We start from the raw sequence: 18,441 nt of genomic DNA on the forward strand, positions 1-18,441 counted from the left end.
GTGAATACCAGTCCTGTAAAGGAGAATATACACAATGTTAAGTCCAATTAATGTTTCCACTCCTATCAAATGCGGTGCACTGTCAGGAGAAATCCAGGTGAAAAGAGGAGTTAAGCAAGGATGTCCGCTGGCTCCAGCCTTGTTTATAGCCTTTTTAGGCGATTACAAAGATACGGAAGCAAAAATGCGAGCCTTTCCCCCCAAGATCGGGAAAATGGAAATTCCACGTCTACTATATGCTGACGATGTCATCCTGGTCGACCAGACCAAAGTGGGCCTTCAAAGGAAATTACGTAATCTCGAAACTTACATCGAGAAAAACCACCTGGCGATCAACAAGACCAAAACGAAAATTATGGTGATGGAGAAAACAACCAGTAAACGATCTGCCAACATAAACTTTTACCTGGACAACACAAAAATCGAAATTGTCAACTCTTTCAAATACTTAGGGGTTGTGTTGGACAATGCCAAAATGGAAAAAAGCCTCTTAAACCAGATATGGGAGAAAGCAAAATGTCTTACAGCCCAAACCAGAGCTATTGATCGCAAATTTGGTAAATTCTCTTTGCTACCAGCGATCACTTTTTATAAAGCCAAAGTGGTGCCGGCACTAATATATGGAACGGAGTCCTCCCTTTACCTCCCTCGCAATACTTGGCCCAGGCTGGAAGGGCTTATATGGAAGGCAGTTTTGGGCCTTCCCAAATCTGCCTCCATGCCAGCCATTAGGAGAGAATTAGGTCTACACTCCCTCGCCTCAATGGTAGACAAAAGCGCTCTCCGCTTATATAGAAACATCATCCTGGACGAGGCTTTACCTATCATGGCAGCAATGGTTGAGGAAATTGAATCAGGGAAGTGCATGGCCTTGAATCAATGGGTAAAAAGGAGAAAGGAAGATCTGACAAAGATCGAATGCTCGGAGATAGAGCTAAAAGAAAATCCAGACAGAATCAAAAAGAAGGTGGAGGATCTGGACTGGATAACAACTATCGAAAAAGCAACGGGTAACAAATTACTAGCCCACCTCCCCCCTACTTTCAATAAAGCTAAAGTCCCACTCCAGTACTGCATGAAGTTCCCGGAAAAAAGGCTCAGGATCACGATCATGAGGGCAAGACTTAACCTCCTACCCACTAGGGAGATTATAACCATCAGAGGAGGTGGAAATGAGAAAAAGTGCAGATTATGCAAGAAAAATGAGGCGATGGAATCCTTGAAACATCTGGTGATGGAATGCACTAGCATGGAAACACAGAGAAACCAGTATCTCCCCTCGTTAGAGGACAATTTATGGATCTTCGATACGAATGAGCTGTGGAATAGATTAATCTCCGGTGAAAACAACAAGTGGTCACAAGCCCTAGCAAAACTAATTGAAATGGCGTTTGACCAGATTAGACAATCCGAGAGTAATAAAGGGCAAATCAATCAACCCATTTGTTTAGTCACTGGAGACCTGGGGGAGGCTCTGTAGAAACTAATAGAACCCGGAGACACGAATTTTACATTGCGAAGGAGGAAAGCCTGCCTTATTTTTGACAAAACTCAGTTTTTACCGAGTAATAGTTCAAAAAAAAAAAAAAAAAAAAAAAAAATGCGGTGCTTTTCATCTCTGTTTTGACTGTTTTCCATTTTATAACTGTTGGCTGGATACTTTCTGGTACTTAGCAATATTTATCTTAGGACTTGTCAGTTACATAGGATGGTCATTCTGATTGTAGATATGCTGCAACCATTATACATTTCTTCACATGTGTTTTTCAGATGCTGTGCATAGGCTGCAACTCACATTTTTGTTTTTCAACTGGGGCTTTTCTATGCATACTTTTCTTTAGGATATATTTATTTACAATAAGAAGGGTCACAAGGGAAGAATGGAATACACCCCTTGATACCTAAGTGCAAATTTCAATGGTTATACAAATGTAATATTAAATACATTCACTAACTATTAGGAAGGATCATCATTCTAAGTATGGAGAAACTGTCTGCAAGGAAACCATTTGACTCTGAGAAATAAGGAACAATGTATTCCTCCACTCTTACTGAAACCTTGATGAATTTGACTACAATACTTAAAAGTTCAGTACAAAATGCAACTAAAGTACTGGTCTCCAAATAAGGATAACAACGGTGCGATCATAGGTTGTTGTTGAGGCAACATGTTCGAGTTTCTAATGACCTGCAAAGTGTAAAAGAAGGACCTCAACCCTGAGATTGCATTAATTACAGATAAAGAATCTACAGATTGACAGACAAGGTGCTTTATAATTGTAAAAACCTGAGAACCAAAAGAAAAATCATAAACCTCTAATTCTCTACTATTTGACTAGGCAGGTCTGCATCTCTGACTCCCCAGTGTGTTGCCCTTTCCTTGTCGGCCATTTTGGTGTATAATGCTATACACTGTGCTTTTTTGGCAGGCATTCCTTGAGATACCAATGTTTCCCCTATCAATGTGTGACTATCCTATTTACCTATTTTTAGATTAATAATTTTAGTGAAAATATTGGGTTTTGGCATTCAAGAGTTTTTTTAACCACCTTTTTGGTTCAAAATATATAATTGTATTAATTATAAGTTTGCATTAATGCACTAATAATTTGTAAGTGATTCTCTTTTTACCTTGTCTTCTCACAATGTACACAATCTCTACAATTTGCACTAAAGGCTTACATAGCTGAAATATGTTTTAAACAAACCTTGAAACCTGGCTGCCTTCTAACTTTGCAGCCTTTCCACTTGGCAGTGACGATCATGATTATGCCAGCAACGCTCGCAAATTGTTCCATGTCAGTTGTCACAAGCTCATCAATTGCTGCTTTCATTCTTTGCACCCTGCTACTTGTCTTTCTGCATTTCCTAATATACATGTAACACTACTACTCCCAAAAGCCAAACAAAAAATGGGGTCAATTGAATTCCTACCAATGGCATTAATGGGGCATTGTGCGAGCTTTGGGCACCCAACCTAGCAGCTAGGTCACATGCACTTAATGAAATTGAGCCACTTTTATCAGCATTGTGGGGTTTGCTTACTTGTTCTTGAAACACGGTGCAGTTTAGCGCAACACAAACATAGAGGAGCTGATTTACAAAGTGTTTTCCAAAGGGATTTCTCATTGAAAGAAGCTTTGGTAAATCAGTCCCAGTGATGTCACTCCATTGTCATGTCCTGTCGTGATATATTCATTATCTAATGTCCTCGACTACTCCCAAGTGTTTGTAATGAAATATACAAGGCATATCCAGTTTGTTCACACTCTTCAAAACATTATAAATGCATGATGTTAGTTAAAAAAATCTGCACAAAATGACCTCAGAAGTGTTAGTCTCTGCATATAGCAGTTTTAAGAAATCTTTCACGTTTTTAAATTCTGCCAAATTGCTTGCCAATTTAGGAGCAGTAGCATCCGAACACTAAGTAATTGCTTATGGTAATGAATGCAAACTAATTTGCTGGAACATATTAATATTCACAATGCATTTTTAAAGTGTCAGCTTTTCACAACATACTTCTATCGTATCTCATTTCATCTGTACGCTGGGATTCTTTTCGATCTTTTCCAGAAAAATATTCCCATGAATAACTTCCAAAAAGAAAGTTGTGTCCATAATGTAGTAAACATGTTTTTGGAACGGCTCTGTTCAGAGAGAATTTGATCAAGACAAAGTGGGTTTCACTACATAATTTATCTTAATTGCTGAATAATATTTACAAAATGTGCGTTTATGCAGTGTCAGGAATTGTGCCTGTATTCACAGAGTCATTAAAATTAATGTTGAGAGAAAATGGCACTGCTGTACAAAAATTGCATTTTATTTCATTGAATCTCATTTGTAACTATGCATTTCATTTCCAACAAAATAATGTAAGACCGTTATATTGGTGTCTTTTTTTAAATGTAATATCAATCACTTAAAAATAAGTACAACAATGTTACTGTATTGGTTTATTTTTGCTCATTTATTAAGGTACATGTATGTACACGTTATGATGGAAAATACGTTTAGCGTTTGCCCCGCGCTGATGAACGATTTAATCAAAAGGATGTTGCAACATGTTTTCAATATACACATAACGGACCAGAACAGTCTAACACTGTGTGTCCCTTCTGAAAAATTCAAAAAAGTAAATTAGCTGTCACATATTAACTTCTTTATTGTTGAATAAAAATGTATTTCGCAAGTAAATGCACAAATCGCACAAGCCGCAGACTCAACACACAGGCAAGAACACTGAATATGTTGTTATGTTAAAGGTTCTTATACTGCACACGGTTGTCACCTGCGTGGTTTCCTGGCACTCTATGCACATACTTACTATGTAATGTTTCTTCTATATGAGTTACGAATCCAAAGTGCAGAGAAATATCATAATGCAAAGGTTGTGGTATGTTGCAAAAAACTATAACGTGCCAAGGACGAGTGTGCTCATCCTATTTGCATAAGCTTGCATAATAGCCTGGTAGTTAAGGGGTTAGGCAAAGCAACACCGTTTCTAACTTGTTCTTTCCCTCAACCAGCCCAAAAAGAATTTGGAATGGTCAGCTGGATGGATATGGCTTTCTGCAATCTGAGACCACTGGTAGACAGGAACCTGTTCACTGGTGCTGAAACTCCTTGCAAGTGGTCTCTGTAAATATTCCTGAATGGGATGTGAAGAACAAGGATCCACCTGTACCCTAGAGACCATGGATGGGGTTCCCAGTCATCCAAAATTGAAAAGCCATCTCTGGGCTCTGTTTGCCTACTTACATTAACTTTCGATCCTGCTGTACCATTATGAGGTGCGTTTCATGCCACTTCAAGCATCAGGAGCTTCCTTTAGCATGCACTGGTTTTTTGATTTAATTATGATCAATTAAGCTTGTGATTCGACCCATTGTGTGCCTGCGTTCCAGCCATTTTTCTGACTATGACACTAAAGAAGCAGATTGCATAGTTGGCACATTTTGATCAGACTTGAGTTATTCAAGAAAACAACACAACCTTTACCTAATTCAAACTGGTCACGCTTCAGAACTGCATCTGATTGCTAGACCATGTTGAGCTGTCTCAAGTGTCTCGACACATGAGATCCATGTGGAACAACCAACTCAAAATGTCACACTGGAAGCCTGGCCAGTAGTTGGATCTGGCACAGACTTCACCTACAGATTAGTCATCCAAAATCTAAGACTCTATAGGCAATGTTAGCGACACTGACATCTATTATCTTTACACAATGAAACAACATGGATTCCTTGTGGGACTTGAAATTCAGCACCCTTGATATCTGCCAGGAGGGGACTCCCCCCAACGCAGTAAGTTTATCAATCATGACATGCTTTTGAGGAAGCAAAGGCGGCCACTGATTCTCAGGAGGTGAGTAGTGATCATGAACCCGCAAGGCATGTTTTCATTGTCGCGGGTGCATGGCAGTGAATGGAGACATCAAATACTGATAGTTGTTCCCACCATTCTTCCCAAAGAACAGATAGCATGATGCACCAAAGATCCTGTGTTTAAGCTAGGTCCCAAGTTTCAACTATGTCCCGAATCTCATCCAGGTACCATGGTTGTCTTGCTGGGGCTGAACTGCCTGCTCAAAAGCTCTATCTAGAAAAATTAAGGTTCACACTGGCAGAGCAGAAATAGAAGGACTCAGTAATGCTAATGTTTCCAAGCTTGGCATTCAGGAAAAGATGGAAACTCATAGATATCTCTATGGAAAGATATAGAAGTGTTTCAAACAATGACACCCAAAAAAGGCCTAGGTGTCACATCCCCAAGGACTAGTCTTGGATGAGGTGAGGAAAGAGATTGTTAGAAGCACTGTGGATAGTCTTCCAGCTTCAGGACATTAAAGAGGGATTGTGGGTTGCAGCACTGGTGACCTGCCCAGCCAAACCAGAGCATTGATGTCATTATTCAGTTGCTTCTCGAGGAGGAGGACCATTCAAAAGTGCAAGCAACCATCATCGGGAAGTTTAGAACGACCCAAGAGCAATACCTGAATGTTTTAGAGAACTTACAAAAAGATATACAAACACATTTGAGGCATTTAAACATTTGACCAAGAATTATCTGAATTGTTGAAAGACTGGAAAGAAAGTTAACACATTTGAGAGAATGTATAACTTTGGTGCATGTGGGCATGATCTTGGAAATTGTGAGAGTTATACAGACATCTAGGACACAAGAATTTCTCAGATCCTAGTCAGTCACTGAGTCTGCTGACAGGTATGTCAGTACTTGCACCTAGAAAAAGACTCTGTCAACTTCACCCAAAGGAGGAGAATAGGTTACTGACAAGAGTAAACTGAAAAGGGTAAAGTCACATTTCTCACCTTTGTTAAAAAAGGCCCCCAAAAATTGGATGGGACAACCCAGCCATATGGCTTATTAGCTTCCACAGAAGATAAGAATGATGGTGTCTCTAACGCCAGGGTACCAAAACCCTCAATACCAACATTAAGCTGTCTGTGTGGGGCCTTGACCCATAGGAAGGGAGTTCCAGCCTGTAAGGGCAGACAGAAATAGGCCAGTGAGTGCTGGTCCTAAGGAGGAGGCCCTCATCAGTGTGGGAATCCTGTAGGTTGAATGTTCACTAGGCCAGACAGTGGCTCAATGTTCTCTAGTGACTCTGAGTGCAAAAGGTAGCAAGTCCCCAGAAGAGACCCTATTCCTGAAAACAGTCAGAACTTTTTCGAACAGGTCATCATCAATAGAGAAAACGTTTCTGTGCTGCGTGATGCAGCTGCTACTGTCACAGCTGTGAATATTTTGGTGAATCGCTTCCTCTAGAGTTGCTTAAGGGCTTTCCACCCCAATTGATTCATCCTCTTTGCTGCTTTATCAGCCTTCACTGAGGTGAAAGACTTCTGATTCTTTCATTCATATTTAATTGTAAATGTTATTTCCAAATATGCCTAGTCCCTTACAACTCGAACATTTTCCATTGATTTTGTATTCTCGAGAGTTTATGTTACAAACTTTGATCTTCATATTTCTCATGTGTTTTCATTTTCTAGGGGCATATTTTCTACACTGTGATTCCAGAACTTTCAAATGATCTTTAAGTGTTCTAGATATCATGCAATCAAGACAGCACGGTCCTTTGATTGTCCAAATTATGGCATATAATATGCAACCAATTTTAACTTCTTCAGATGTTATTGGTGTATAAATTGAATAACCCAAGGGCCATTGGGCATTCCTTGTTCACCCTAATATTGGGCATAATTATATCACTCCACAGGCAATTCTGGTGCATGCAGTGTTCCACGCGGATTATCCCTCTTCCCAATTATTTTCAATATTTGAATTTGTACACTGATGCATATTACTGAAAGCTTCATCATTGTAATTATGCAAATGATACCTAGTTGTGTTTTTGACTCTACACAAGATGAGTGATAATTGACTAACACACAACCTCTCAAAGTGTGAAATGGGATTAGATGGCCTAGAACTGTAGCTCCTAACTCTAAATATTGGGCAACAAAACTGGGACAATAGCCTTCTCCAATATAAAAAGCAAGACAGCTAAAAGTAATGTTTGATCAAACCATGTCCTTGAACGGCCAACTGCCATTGGTCAAACTCTCTGGGTTTTAATACATACACTCTCTGAAACAGCTTTACCTTTCAAGATCGACCTAACAGGAGTTCTTGCATGTCACCCAGGTCATGCCCCAGTTAGATTATGCCAATGCTGTATTTTTGTACTACCAGCCTATGATTAAATACACAAATAAAAGCTGGAGGCTGGTCAAGCTAAACAAATCCAAATCCCCAGATCATTATTGGAAATCACACCACTTCTTCAAGGACTTTAATGGTTAGGAGTATCATTAAGAGAAAAGTTCAAAATGTCTTTGCAAGGCCCACAAAGTGCTGACTGGACAAGGACATCCAGAATAAGGTAGTGCACTGCAAACCGTCCCTCATATTAATGTACTGCAGACAACATCTGGCAAGCACTATGAACTAACATAGAATCCCACTTGGGTTGCAGGGTTTTTCATTACCTAGCTCCATGCATATGGAACTCACTACCTGATGTAGGGAAGCAAGAGCATAGAACACATTTCAATCGTAAACTAAAGACCTATCTCATTGAAAGTAGTTTAATAACTAAAGTTGCTCTTATTTATTCTACTTAGACAACCTAACTATTTCATGCCAACTCCATTCAGTGCTAACAGTTCACTTTTCGTTAAAAATGTGTGTGACAAAACCCATTACTTACCATAATATAACATATGGGCGTGCATACCTGAATATGAATATACATTCAAAATTGTGCTCACTGGTGTTGGTTCCATCCTTTAGAGCCTCGTCTTCTTCTACACTTTCTTTTTTATGGAGTTCAAACCTTGATTATTATTTAGAAATGTCAGGTATGTCAGCATTTTCTTTCTTTAAGCTATATTTGTATATTGCCAAACTAAATGTAAACATGAGCTCTGTAGATCAGACCCCATTGTAAAGCCCCCTCATACCAGAAGATTATATTATAGTAGTGTTTTGTTCTATTACCATTCCTGCAGCATATATCGGAATATTTTTGTGAAGGGATTCTAGTTCACCTGTGAAACGAATGTACTTCATTGTGAGGACCCTTACACATTGGGGTTATCAGAATAGTAAACCAGAAGCTTGGGTGCTATTTGATTTTTTGGGCAAAGTTCTCGAACATCCTGTGGCTCACTGTGCATTGAAATCTTTGAATTGGAAGTGTGTACATAGAATTTGTGCACAGAGACATTGTCTACTCGTTGCATATCTTAATTTTTCTTCGTAATGCCTAATCAATTACTTACAGATTATAGATTTAAAACCAATATAATGCAGACCTAAGTTTTGAAACACGTCACCTGCCTGCATGTACCATGAAATTACACATTATCCCACTGTTTAATTTATCATCAATGGAGCAAAAAGACACAGACATGCAGCTTAACACAAGAATCAGTATTTTTTTTCAGCACTGTCTTCCTGACCCTATTACAGTGCTTAATTTGTGGGAGTGTTTGATAGGTTGATAGCGGCTCAACACTTATTGTCAGAGTCTAAGTTTGACAATAATGTGGTGTTTTGTTTATTAGTTTAACTGTTAGTCAGTCGTAGTCACACAAAAAGCAACATAAGTGAGAAAAGATCAAGGTTACTGATCCTGGGCGAGCTCATTGTTATTCATGGACCTGATGACCCAGATGACCCAGATGAGCAGAGCACTGCTGACTTTCTATTTCCATGGATAACAAAGCTTTGAAAGATCATCATTCTGCAAGTTCATGATAGTCATGCCCACACACCGCTCCAATCAGCCTGCATGACTTTGGTGCATTGTAATAACTGGAGCACTGTGATGAGTGGCAACATATACAAGAAGATATTGTGGCAGTGCTTGACCGGCAAGTTCATCAGTACAGTAATTATGTTCACTACATGTGTCCACCAATTTACCATAGGACGGACACATGTTTGCAGCTTTTTATTTGGATAGTTAACATGTTGCACCTGCCACCTATAAAATCAGAGCAAAATGTTAACAATGGCAATGTGTTTAAAGCAGCTCAACACATATAATTTCAAAACACAACTAATATGTTGTTGTTTTACATTATTTGTATTTGTATGTAAATCTATCCCAACCAATGAACTAGTGGGAGTTCCAGCTGCAACCTCAAATAAGTTGACATTCTGAAGCAAAGCCATGCTTGGTTGCAACATCAGGTGGTGAACTACATGCCCGTATATGCCAGGGGCAAGCTAGAAAATATTTGGGCACTGGCACCTGTGTTCTAACAAATTAAGTATTTCCTATGGAGATTGTTCAGTCTGTAATAAGTGAAGCTACATGTTTTGCAACGCTGCCAAAAACAATATTGTACCAAAAACAAAGGTATTTCTCTTAACATACACAGCAACAATTGGTTCTTAGCATGCATAATAATTTGATAGAAGATCAAACTAGTCATAGACGTTTTACCAGGGGTGGCTCATCCATAATGCGCGAGGGGGCATTGACCCACTAAAATCTCACGCACCATGGAGGTGATGCCCCATTTTAATCCAATATTAACACCCCATTGGATGCTTTGGGCTCCATAGCTGCGCTCGGTTGCTCTGGCATATTAGTGGGAAAGATATACGCCACTCCAATTAAAAAAAATCACCAGCCGCCAATATGTTTTACTGTATTGCCACGCCATGAGTGAAAAGGGATTACTGACAGATTTCAAATTTCATCCAATAGCGTGCCCCATGGAGGAACCGCATGCCTGTGGTCATGGCTACATTGGCCTGCCTTGTATTTTTTTATATTGATCTCTAAATCTGCTTTCCGTGACTGTTCAGAACCAGCCACCTTGGCAGATGCGAAGGCCTCCCCAGAAAACCTGCCCCATTCTTCTTGATTTTCGATTTTCCTGTCGAAGTGGCCAGGCACACGGAAGAAATGTCAGAGTTTCTGAAGCAAGAATGGCAACTGAAATTGCATTATTCTGCGCAGGCCTTCCCTTTGTTGATAAGCTGACACGATTCTCTGCTCCCTGAAAATGAAGCCATCGCGGAACCACATCATTGAATAGCTGGTGTCATCAGGTCAAGCTCGGCAACTTTTCATTTTGATGATTTCTGAAAGGCTTGTTTGACTTGGAACGTGCAACAAGGTGTTGAAATGAAAACGTTTGAAGATAATGGCGTTCCTGTCTCCCCGGAATATATGCGAGGCGGACAATGTACGTTTATGGATTCAACCAAAGCTGGGAGATAGCGCAATATTCTTCCACTAACAGGATTAGTTGGATTATTTTATACAACATGTTTTAAAAAAATGCCTATCAGCAATCCGTCCAAAGACAATGTAACATGGTAAGGCATATTGGAAGACTGCGTAGTGGTCACAAACGCATGTTCTGCCATACATTGGAGACCAGTCCTTTAAAAAGCTGATAATAAGGGTAAAGTGAGTAGGAGACGTGGGGGGCGGGGAGCACGTTTTATCATTGTGTAGAATAGTTCATTACAGGCACGTCTGCTGCACACCCAACGTTGCTTATGCATAAAAGAAGCAACGTCTGTAATCAGATGCGTTCACCAATATTTCCAAGCTGCCAAGTACATAAACATGTGGATTTGACATCTTTCATATTCCATGCTGTAGGCAAGTCTTTCGGGGCCTTTCTTTCTCTGCTGAGCGGTGTGAGGATTATCAATGAGCAGACCCGGATTGCCCATGGCACTCGGGAAGTGACATCAGCAAAGGTCTTTTCTGCGACATTTAAAATCTTTAATGATGTCATGGGTAGTGCTTATCTGAATGGTGTATGTAATGTAATGCAATGTAAGGTGGCTGTATATAGCACCCTTCTACCGGTTGTGTTGGCTTTGCTGAACGTAGAACCAAAACGATTCTAAAGTGCGATAAAAAAGTACAAGCTGTTCCTCTACTTATATATATATACATTTTTTAAAACATTTTTATAGCGCACAAACAGCCCTTGGGCATCGTGGCACTGTTACTTGAGGGGCACTTAGTTACGGGGGAGGGTACAGGTTTATTATACATTTACAAAATGTACATTTATACAGTTTAGGCACAGATTATATATACATTTGCAAGTCATGCATTTTTAAGTATGCAGGCATGCGTGGTTAGTACAGAGGTTGGTTAAAGGCACACTCCCCATAGATGGGGAATTTATAGTATTGTGAGAGGACATTTCGGAAAGAGGACTGAATATGCTTATGAATGCTGACGTTTTTGTCGCCGACTGTGTGGCATTAACTCTTAGATTTTAAATTAGTATCTGTCATTTGTTTTCAGTCTGAGGGTTCTTGTGAGGAATGTATTTAATGGAAATAGCCAATTATGATGGATATGTAGATTTGTGTAATCATATAGGCAGTTTAACAATTAGGAAGTTGGAGTCTGGAGAGACGCTGATTGGTGTTGGGATGCAATTTAGGATCCGTGTCAGATGTGCTCTTGTTGCTGGTGTGGGTCAGCAGGCTGTATCAGGCTGTGGACATTCTTTTGTGTGTAGTGGAGGTCGGCATTAAAGTCATGAGCCTGCTCAAGTATGCATCCTGAGTTCCAGTGCAAATACTGCAGCAAGGCCTGGAATAGGGTCAAAGACCGGACTGTAGCACAGTGTGAGATCACTGCCACCAGATGTGAGCAGAAGGCCCAAGATGGACAAACAACATGGACGAGGAAGCAGGAGGGATCAACATTAGAGTGCTGTGTTTGGCCTGTTTGATAGAGCCATACTATCTCATAGCATATAGATGCTCCTTGGGCATTTATTACATTCAGCGTTATCTGTGCATTGACCCCTTGTCACTGTGCCTTCAATTTATCCATTATAGCAAACAGCTTTTCTGAGATCCTGAACACACTACCAGTTACTGTGAATGCTGAGTGCGAAGATTAATCTGCTCTACCACTGAAGCGACCTTGACCTTTTAATATCCTTTGGTTAGATGTTTGGTAGTTTGTTTCCGTCTGAACATTTGTTTCCCGCTGACCTGCCGTGGCAGATCGATCATCGTTGCTTCCCATTTGCAATTGGTGGCCTGTTGTACCACCATTTAGGTGGTGTTTCCAATAGCTTGTGCCACAAGACGTGTCCTTCCTTAGTCTGTTAGTTCTAATGGAGAAGCATTGTCTGATAGATATGGACAATCCATACAGTTACCACAGTGGCTTGCCTGGTAGTTTCCCTTTCTTCTAGTGGATCAGTGGTTCAACCTTTTGGAACTTTTCTGGTTGAATACCATGACTTTTTTACTTATCAATTGTAGTTTCATCATTTGCTCAGTGCCAAGTGACCCGATGGTGAACTTTTCAAAATCTAGGTAATACAATTAAATGAAATGTACCTTTAATTCTCTAGAACAATAATATAATGAAGGTGTTAGTTTTGATACACTCATTTGTGTCACTTGTGTTGAGTGTTGAGGATTTGTCATCATGACTTGGTGAGTTACAACTTCTTTGCACACAGTGCTTTCTCTTTTGAGAATTGCACACTGTGCAATTATTTGTGCTTGCTGCATGTTTGTCTCAGGGCTTTTGTGCACAACTCCTACTTCACTATGAGTGTCGCATTCATTTGTTATGTCTACAATTTGCAATGTTTGAAGGCTATGTTGTATACTGTGAGGGTGCAATGTAGCTCCCAAAGGCACTAGAGGTAAAAGTGTTGTCTGTGAAGTGTCATACCTTTGATGATTAGATTGAAGAAAACAATACACTTCCTGCCAGCCATGTCTGCATGAATTCCTTCTGTTTCCTGCAAGTGAAAATACCTGGAGCCTCCTGAAATGCAATCACACCTCATTGTATATGAACCCCATCATCTTCAGGGTTCCACTTGCTCTTTGCCACTAGCCAAGCTTGCAGGAGAGGCTGCTCCAAACTAGAAGACATTGTGGCCACCTACTCCACTTAGTCATTAATCATCTTGGACCTGTAATTTAAACAGTGACTTCTGACAGTAGGGAATTAATGTGCTCATATTTCTTAAGTAAAGGTAATATTCCTGCTACAGGAGTTTACCACCTTGGACCTCAAAGTGTGGGAGTTGATTGACATATGGTTTCATCAGCAGCAGTTCCCATGACAATATTTGCCTGTAGCAGAGTGGCTATAGTAAGGTACATTCCAGTAGCTGACAACAAGTATGGATGTATACGTGTATGAATCTCAAAAGATTCGCAAATCACACCCATAATTGTACGCTGAGAGCATTGCACACATTAAACATGATCTCAGAAAAGGTAAGGCACCACTCCTGGTACCCCTGAGTGCCCTACTCAACAGCAAAAAATCAACTTTCACCAATATTCAGATGATGCACAATTCTGAAAGTGTGAGATCCACTAATGTTAGGAAACACCGTTTCTACTGGCAGCTCGCAATTGACCTAGCATATTTGAGAAGTGTAAACTATAGCACTTGTCACATGTGACGAATCAAGGGAATTTGTCCATTCTGCTGAAGGAGGAGTCCCTCCCTCTGTGATGCTTGCTAAGAAGGCGAGCCTGCTCTGTAAACACCCTCACTAGGGGCTTGAAGTAAGTTGGACCTCACCAGCAGATACCCGTGCTTTGTGGACAAGATCTCCCTTTTCTGTGAGGAACTCACTTTATCAGTAAACATGATGGCATACATGGAACTACCAAAACTTGTAAAGTATCAAGAGTGGTCCAAAGAAGAGGATTAGCGATGCTATTCTTCAGGAGAAAGGAAGAATGTCTCTTTAAGGAAAAGTAACCAATCAACTTAAATGAGTGGATTGAAAGGAGAACACTCATCATGCAGAAAATGAGAACGAGGATGAAGGGAGAGGGAGCAGAGTGCCTCCATGCAGGGAATATTCCCTGCTGACATAAGCCTAGGAAGAGGCAGATGCTTCTCAGGGCACGGAACCCGCAAACTTCAAACTTGGTGGGAAGTAAGAGACTAAACGCAGAATGGTCAGCCTACCCGAAAGCCTGAGAGCAGAAGAAATGGTAGTTGCATGCCCTAAGAGAATCCGAGTATGTAAATGGCCCACACAACAACACTGAGACCACCTGAGGGAAGCCGTTACAAGTAATGTGGCTCCCTGTTGAGATATTAAAATTGTTCCAGTACAAATAAGAAAGAAGAGTTTCTATATTGAAATGGTGATGAAACAAACACAAAACCAATAACGCTCATTGAAGGAGAGTTGCATACAAGTGAATTACATTGTTAAATGTGAACTGTGATAGTTTGGGGGAAAGAACAAGATTGTTCCTTGGTGAGGATGAGGGTAAAATTATAATACATTCACTAAAAGTGAACTCTGTTTATACAAAGGAATCAATAATAACATTCCCAAATAGGGAGATGAATGAAAGTGAAAGAAGTCCAAGGTCAACTTTAATGACTGTGAATATCTGAAGAAAATAAATAGAGAATATCAGCAGTTAAAGGCTCACCTAGTATATACAACAAAATGAGTTGAATAAAGCAAATAATTGTCTAATGTGGAATGCAGATTGTCTAATGGGGGAAAGGAATTATCTGAACTGATAAAAATGACTTGCCAAGGAAAAGACCATATACCAAGAAAAGGGAGAGAGAATTACATTCATCATCATAAGAAACTACCAGGGCTTCTACACCCTTGCTAGATGACAATACATCACAGGTAGTGATTGTGATTTAGATCACATCTTTAAGATATACATCTATCACAATGCTAGAATTGTATGCAGGATAGATTCTGGGAGTATCATGAACACAATATTGTTCATTCTAAATGACAGATCATAGATTCTAAGTGCCAATTCCCTGGTTTAATGTCTAACAGAGAAAGATCACCAAAATGTGTATCACTGTAAAAGAATATAGGGTTCAATCTTTTATCAGCGACTTTTCATTTTATTGTGTTTGATTCCATGCGTTTTGACCACGTTTACTAAACGATTTCAGTGTTTAATTTCTGTGGTGCAGGAAACACCACATGACAAGATATATGGTCCTGATTCACAAAGTGTTTTTCAATGGATGAAACAATTGAAAACTGTTTTAGTTGTATTGCGTCAGTCTTGTGGCTGTTTCAACAATCTACTCCCTAAGTGTTGTTGCCATGGCTTGTGTACTAGATATCCATGCCACACTTGCTATGATTTCTTCTGTTTCTTCATGGCAGGGAAGAAGGCCTTGGTTATTCTGTTGCTTTGGTTCTATGGTTCTTAACAGAAAATTGATGCATGATGTTTTTTATTTTAGGTTTTGTAGATAGTGTTTATTGATACTAGTCACAAGGCTACACAACTATGTCTCAAGATTTAAAAAAGTATGGGATTATATCATGTTCCTTTCACATGTTGTTTGTGAGTGTTGATGTACTCACTTTTATTTCATTGGTATATGATCATGACCTCCATCTCAGTTGTTTCATGTTTGGGGAAAGGCAGTGGTGTACCACAGTGATGGTAACTATTTGCTGTACGGCAATCCTTAGCTCTACCTCTCGGATGTCTGTGAGTGCCCGTTTTCAGATGACTTTGTAGCCATATAATATGAGGATAGATGAAGACGACATATTCTTTGCACAACCTCCACTCCAGGAATCAACAACACACATTTTATCAGGAATTCCCTGAAAATAAATTATTTAGGTTTGTCAGAGTTGTCCAGGGACAGTAACTGTATTCCGTCTACTTGCCTTTGAGACCCTTCACACCTGCCTCTGGGATGCAGAGGCCTGAATTCTGCCACTAAGTGAAGCTGACAGCAAATGTGGGCTGTTTAGGTGACCTACATGCATTTTTCAGAATGATTTGCCCATTGGTCAAACCCTCCTCCACTAGGCAGTCCCTTAATGCCTTAAATGTACCATCTGGTTCATCACACAACCAAAGCTTCTACTTGTATGCAGCACATTAGGAAGTGGAGGGGTCAGCAGTGGAAGTATGGGCAAGTAGAGCATGATGATACCTTAGCCTATAGTAGTCCCTCGCCGCCTCATTGTAAGGCGCCATCTTGCTATAGGCTCCAACTCCTCAGGCTATAATACCCGGAGCTCAATGGTAATGTTCTTGGAAGAGAAGGAGAGATGCACCCCAATCTCACCACAGCACACCTGGCACGTAAAGCATTAGCTCAACATTTGAAACTGATCACTTCCTTACTGTGATCCCACAGTGAGTTGAGACATGACACACTACTCTTCACCATTGAGCAGTATGTGTTTTACTTACCAGATATCCACAGACAATCTCCTACAACATTTCCTGTCACTCTGAGTGAGAAAACCTTTGTCGCTATTAAAGTACACCCATGAAGGGAAATGTGCAAACAAGTGGCGCCTAGAAACACTTTTGTACAGGCACGTTATAAATGCCTTATCATATCGTGTCATAACATAGACATACGATCTGATTGATGAATACAATAAGCATCTAAAGTTTCCAGTGGGATTTTGAAGTGACTTTACAAACTATTTTGTGACATCCCTGTACACTCTTTGCAAGAAAAACATAATATAAGTGGTGAATTTCCAGTCACATCGGAGTGTATGCTGGGGATCATGTTAATTCTATTTAGACATGTTAATCACCATAATCTTCTCTTGGAATTGTACTCTTTATGCAGTTGTCCAATTTAGCTTAATACCTATATTGTCTTGTTTTCGCAGCAGTCTGATTTCTTGATTCTCAATTTATTTTCATGGCTACAGATTATTGTGCCCATTGCATTCCAAATCAGGAAGTGTTAATGGTAGGTGCATTTCTGATCAGAACCAGTGTGTTCACGTGTTCTTCATTTGGTTGTATATTAAGAACCAGGGCTGCAATGGAGATGCCTTCAACAAAAAAGAAACAAAATGATTTGGGTTAACCTCACATGGTTGCATTATAGAAGAGCTCTACATGATAGCAATACATGGTAAGCAAAGTAGCCTCTAACTTTATTTGGGGTACACTATGTTGAGAGCCTTGTATCCTCAAACACTTCAGGGGGCAGAATTCAGACATAGATAATTAGGGCACTGGTTTAGGGAATGTTGAAAACATATATTAATTTGCTCTTGTAAGTATTGTGAGATTGTTTCCATATTTAACTTGAGATTTAATTAAGGGGCAAATGTGCTATAATTCCATCCTTTGAATGCCTGTGAAGTCTGCAATAGAAATGGTTTGGACATGCTAAGGTTTGTCAGTTCTAGATAGCATCATGGTTCAAAATGCACTCTTTAGTGGACTCTACAGAAAAGGGGTAGTACATGGAATAAAATATGAACACGGTTAATGTAAAATATGCCCATTTATGGTCTCACAAATACATTTCACAATTTCACAATGTGAGTTTTTTGCACATTTCTTTTGAATAAACCAAATGTCATCCTACTACAAGGTTATGCCAAGGTCAAGGCAAATATGTTTGCATTTTTTGCAGATCTGCTCATTAATGTATCTACACACAAGTTAAGGGATTGCTGACAATTTAGTTTTAAGGGGATTCACTTGTTATGTTCAATTATACCTTTTACATATATGTGCCAACTAAGCAACACTAACAAGCACAAAAGGTAACTCTGTGAATAGGAGAAAAATATGTCAATTTTACAAATTGATTTTTTTATTTGCTACAATATGACTTGTTAGTATTTGTTTGAAGCAGCAGGGGACATGGTTTGCAGGTCACCAGCATCTATAAATGAAGCAAATACTGGGAGGTCATAGAGTTTGTTAATGTCTTAGTACTGTAATTTCCTCCCTTAGTTTGCTTGTCCTGTTTTAAGATATAGCGATCAGATAACAATTACATAGATTGCGTCTTTACCCTTTCACAGAATAGTCACTGCTGATCTTCAATAATCTAATTTTACAAGCATATACATGTTTCAAATTATCGCATGAACTAAAAAAAAAGAAAGCAAAATAAATGTGGCACAC

General features: G+C 39.6%; 1 protein-coding gene across 27 annotated transcripts in view; it reads left to right on the forward strand.

Moving 5' to 3' along the window:
• The window catches only part of NRXN1 (neurexin 1), a 2,019,102-nt gene that overhangs the window by 1,755,641 nt on the left and 245,020 nt on the right, over nucleotides 1–18,441 (forward strand). The window lies entirely within an intron of this gene.

The sequence above is a fragment of the Ambystoma mexicanum genome, chromosome 4q (assembly GCF_040938575.1).
Source record: "Ambystoma mexicanum isolate Mex_15411 chromosome 4q, UKY_AmexF1_1, whole genome shotgun sequence".
In the NCBI taxonomy this organism is placed as follows: Eukaryota; Metazoa; Chordata; class Amphibia; order Caudata; family Ambystomatidae; genus Ambystoma; species Ambystoma mexicanum.